The sequence below is a fragment of the Lepus europaeus genome, chromosome 1, assembly GCF_033115175.1.
Source record: "Lepus europaeus isolate LE1 chromosome 1, mLepTim1.pri, whole genome shotgun sequence".
NCBI lineage: Eukaryota > Metazoa > Chordata > Mammalia > Lagomorpha > Leporidae > Lepus > Lepus europaeus.
In genome coordinates this window covers 97,537,452-97,542,601 of record NC_084827.1, presented here as the reverse complement: position 1 = coordinate 97,542,601, position 5,150 = coordinate 97,537,452, and the positions used below count along the sequence as shown (strand labels likewise).

Genomic DNA, 5,150 nt, shown 5'->3' with positions numbered 1-5,150 from the left:
TTATCAATTCCAAATAATATCCAACAGGTTTGGCTGGTTCTTCCATCGAGTGGCAGGGCTCTGGTCATCATTAGGAGAGAATTTTATTTTTAAAAGTGTCATCTTAACCTGTAAGGATGTCCATTAAACATCACAAGTAAATGTGCTAAAGGAGAAGCCATGTTGCACCACACTGATCCGAAGGCAGGAGCCAGGTGCTTATCCTGGTCTCCCATGAGGTGTAGCGCTCAAGCACCTAGGCCATCCTCCACTGCACTCCTGGGCCACAGCAGAGAGCTGGCCTGGAAGAGGGGCAACCAGGACAGAATCCGGCGCACCGACTGGGAATAGAACCCGGTGTGCCAGCGCCACAAGGCGGAGGATTAGCCTATTGAGCCATGGCGCCGGCAGTTTTTTTCCTTTTTTTAAACAAGAGAAAGTAGACAGATATATGTTGGTAAATGATAAGTGTCCATATTAACATAGAGACACAGTGTAATCTCTGAGCCTGAAATACAGAGAAAGGATGAGAAAAGCTAGAATTCTATGCACTATTATGCAGGGGCCTGGCACCCTCTACTTCCAGCAGAGCCAAGGGGGCAGAAGGTTTTCTTTTATCCCACAGAGCATGGTGGTGTTGATTCCATATAGTTTTTGTCAAGACAAAAAGGAATAAAAACGAATTTAGAGCAGAAAGGGGTAGAGATTCTTTTTCCATTGTACTCTGCTGAAGGTATTTTCACCACAATAAGGTATGAACCATGGTGTAGAGAAAAAAGACCTCAAAAATAGATAGGCTGAGCATAAGAGGGAAAAAAATAGAAATAAGAAGATGACAACTTGCTCCCAGTGACTTGAGAAAATTAAAAAAAGAAAGTTGGAATCCATCAGTGTTTTCTATTAGTCATTTTCTCCTTCATCCTCCTCTCCTTTTTCCCCTTCATCATCATCCTTATCTTCCCCTCATCCTCATCCCCTTCTTCATCAATTTCTTCCCCTCATCCTCATCCCCTTCATCAATTTCTTCCAATCCTTCTTCTTTGTCGTCATCATTATCATCATCATCATCACCATCATCATCCATATCAGGAACCAAGCAGTACTGTAATGGGTTTGGGCCAATATCATCTTTGATGTCATCTCCCACTCATCTGTACCTGCATCGGAATGGTCAGTAAACCAGGCAAAGAAGCTCTCTGGCTTCTCATGCTGCCTCTTCCATCTGGCTTTGTTCTGTGTTTCTCAAATCCTTTCCAGATTTCCATTTACTTTCAGTGGACTTTGAAGATGGATCACCACCCTCATTTAGAAGAAATTCTTTTGAGAGAACTTTATTTTAAAAGTATGGATTTTCAAGCCAGCTCCGTGGCTTAACAGGCCACCGGCGGCCTGGCACACTGGGTTCTAGTCCCGGTCGGGGCACCGATCCTGTCCCAGTTGCCCCTCTTCCAGGCCAGCTCTCTGCTGTGGCCAGGGAGTGCAGTGGAGGATGGCCCAAGTCCTTGGGCCCTGCACCCCATGGGAGACCAGGATAAGCATCTGGCTCCTGCCATAGGAACAGCGCGGTGCGCTGGCTGCAGCGCGCCTACCGTGGCAGCCATTGGAGGGTGAACCAAAGGCAAAAAGGAAGACCTTTCTCTCTATCTCCCTCTACTGTCCACTCTGCCTGTCAAAAATTTAAAAAAAAAAAAAGTATGGATTTTCATCAAAATAAAAATCTATTCCCTAACCTGATTTAATAGCTTCAAATTCTGTCATTTCAATCTGGTCAGATAAAGCATTTTCTCTTCATCCTTCTCCCCAAGCAGTACAGACACTTGTGGATGGTTGACAAATATTGCTACCCAAAAGTTTGGGGTTTTGGCAATCATTTCTGACCTATTCTGAAAAAATGCTTGGCAGAGTTTGTTATATTTCTGTTCTCCTCACTGGCTTGTTCATTAAGTCTATCTATTTCATTTTGTACTTCATCAATATATCCAATTGCTTCCTGTTCTTTTTCTCCCATCAACAAACCCTGAGAAGCCCATGTATCCACTGGCCTCAAGCCAGGAGCTGCTCTAGGATTCTTCATTTGAGAAAGGAATGAGGATGGGCGTTTGGAGGCCATGCTTCCACAAAACTCTGAGCCCCAGCCCAGGCGGGAGGAAGCTCTGAGACCTGGGATAGAGCTGTTCTTTTAAGGATAGTGTTATGAAGATAAGAAATCAGGTTCACAGAAGCTATTTGTAGTTTTAAGTGTCAAAGTTCTAGTATATGTAAACTTTAACAATAGGGTAAAAAATAATGACTTGAGGATTTATAAAAACTTCTAATAGACACTTCACAAAATAATTGAATTACTGAAAACCAAAAGTGGAAATTCTCAATGTTAATATCCATCAAAAATACAAATTGGAAACACAATGTTGTGCTGATATACAATCTCCAAAGTAATTAGAATTTAATAGATTGAAAATATCATATGTAGGCAATAATGTGAAACTGAAACCCTACTGGTTTAAATGTGGAAATCACTAACTAAAATTAAAATAATGACAATACCTACAAGATGGTCAAATAGAGATGCCCAGCAGACACTACCTTCTCTGCAGAGAAGAAACAAACCAACAAATAAGTAGCCACACCCATAGGTGAGAGACAGGAAGAAGACTGGAGCTCTGTAGGGCAATGAGAACCTAGGAGACAAGGGATGGCAGCACAGAGAGAGGAGCAAACTAAACAGTAACTGGTTCACTTGCCCAGTGACCAGGAGGGGATGCCAACCACAGGGGAAATGATAGAGCCCAGCAGAGCCCATATGCATGATCACCTTGGCCAGCAATCCTAGCTACAGGAGGGACACCAAAGACTAGGAGCCCAGTGAGGACCCTCGCACCCAAGTGGTAGACCTGGAAGACACTCCTGGCTCCTGGCCTCAGAATGCCTCAGTTTTGGCTGCTGTGACCCTTTGAAGAGTGAACCAGAGGACATAAGACCTCCCTCTGTCTCTCTCTTTCTCTATCTGTAACTCTGCCTCTCAAATAAATGCATAAATCTAAAAAAAAAAATGCCACGTATATAGAGAAAATACAGGAAAAAGCTACTATATCTCCTGATATTGGAGGTCACATATATTCTGTTACCTTAGCAACAAAAGACTGAAGCCTCACGACTAGACTGAGGGCCTGAGTGCCAAGGACCCAATCAACACCACTGAGGCCTAGGAGAGCCCTAGACCACTGTCACTGCTACCACTAAACACAGTGAAAGAAGGTTTAGGAAGATGATACCACTGTCTCCAACTAGAACTAACCCCAAAATAGTTTGTCATACTGACACAAGAAGATACACCTTTAGAGAAAAAGGCCCTGGTGGATGTTAAGGTGCAGCAGTTTAAACTGTTGTTTGGGACATCCATATCCCACTTTGGAATACTAATTTGAGTTCTGGTTACTATGCTTCTGATCCAACTTTCTGCTAATGAGGTTACAAAGACAGTAGATGATGACCCAAGTACTTGCACCCCTGCCACCCGTGTGGGAGACCAGGTTGGAATTCTGGGCTCCTGTCTTTGTCCTAGCTTAGCCTCAGCTATTGAGAGTATTTGGAGAGTGAATCAAGGGATGAATCTCTCTCTCTCTCTCACTCTCGTTCTCACTCTCTCTATCTCTGCCTTTCAAGTAAATAGACATTAAAAAAAAAAAAAGACTTCCAATCTATGAAACCATCTTTATTAAAAAAATGCTAGAAAAAATGCATCTACCAGATGACAAAATTCAATGTAGAGGTATGGAAAAAGTATAAAGAGGTATGAAAGAAAAGCAAGACAATACATTCACCAAAATGAACAGAATAATTTTAGCATCAAAATACACACACAAAAGGAAAATTAGGGGCTGGTGCTCTGCTGTAAGCCTCTGCCTGTGGCACTGGTATCCCATATGGGTGCCTGTTCAAGTCCTGGCTGCTCCACTTCTGATCCAGCTCTCTGCTATGGCCTGGGAAAGCAGTGAAAGGTGACTCAAATTCTTGGGCCCCTGCACTCACATGGAAGACCTGGAAGAAACTCCTGGCTCCTGGGTGCAGACTGCCTCATCTCTAGCCATTGCAGCCATTTGGGGAGTGAACCAGTGAATGAGAAGACTTTTCTCTCTTTCCCTCCCTCTATCTGTAACTCCACCTCTTAAATAGATAAATAAGATCTTATTTTTAAAAAAAGTGACATTAATGAGATACTTGATAAAAAAAAAAATTTAAAGGATTGATTATAATACTCAGAGATTTAAGAGAATGCAGAGTTAGATGAAATTAAATGTATGGCAAGAATGAAAAATTCAGTAGAGATTTTGAAAAGCAACCAAATAGAAATTTCAAAGATAATGAATTCAGTAAGTCAAATTAAAAATACAATTGAAAGTCTCAACCACAAACTAAATCAAGCAGAAGAAAGAATAACTGAACTTGAAAATCGGTTATTTGATATTCCAGTCAGACATAAAACAAGAAAAATGAAAAGAGTGAAGACAGCCTCTCTGATCTTTGGGACACCATTAGATGAATGATTATTCACATAATGGCACTTCCTGAATGAAAAGATATGAGTAGAGTCACAGAAAACCCATTCAGTGAGATAATAAAAATGTGCACTATTATATGTTATTGTAAAACATAAAAATAAATATAATAAAAGTAATGACAGGGCTAAACATTGAAACTAGAAAATGTACAAATTCCATAAGTTTCGGTGAGAATGTAAACAGCACAATTACTTTGAATAATTATTTTGCAGTATCTCATATACATCAATGTATATATTTTTAGGCCAGAAATTACATTCCTATATATTCCTCCAACAAAATGCAATATATAACCACAGAGCTACCAGATATTAAAATTATGAGAGAATAGGGTTTACAACTTGATGGAAATAAACTCAAAATTTACATAAAAATGGAACAAATCCTAAAAAAATACAAACTATTCAGCACAATCAAGCTGAAATAGTTCCCCTGAATAATCCTATACTATTAAAGAAATTAAATTTATAGTTGAAAATATTCTGACAAAGAAATCTGTAGACTGAAATATTTCATTGGTGAATTCTAACAAATATCTAAAGAATAAATGAAGCCAATTTTACAAAATATTTTCCAGAAAATATTTTTTATAATTTTTATAATACAAGAGGG

The 5,150-nt window shown here is 40.0% G+C and overlaps 1 pseudogene; it reads right to left on the bottom strand.

Moving 5' to 3' along the window:
* Window positions 1–879: 879 nt before the first annotated feature.
* LOC133766030 (protein SET-like) lies at window positions 880–2,089 on the bottom strand (annotated as a pseudogene).
* Window positions 2,090–5,150: the final 3,061 nt, after the last annotated feature.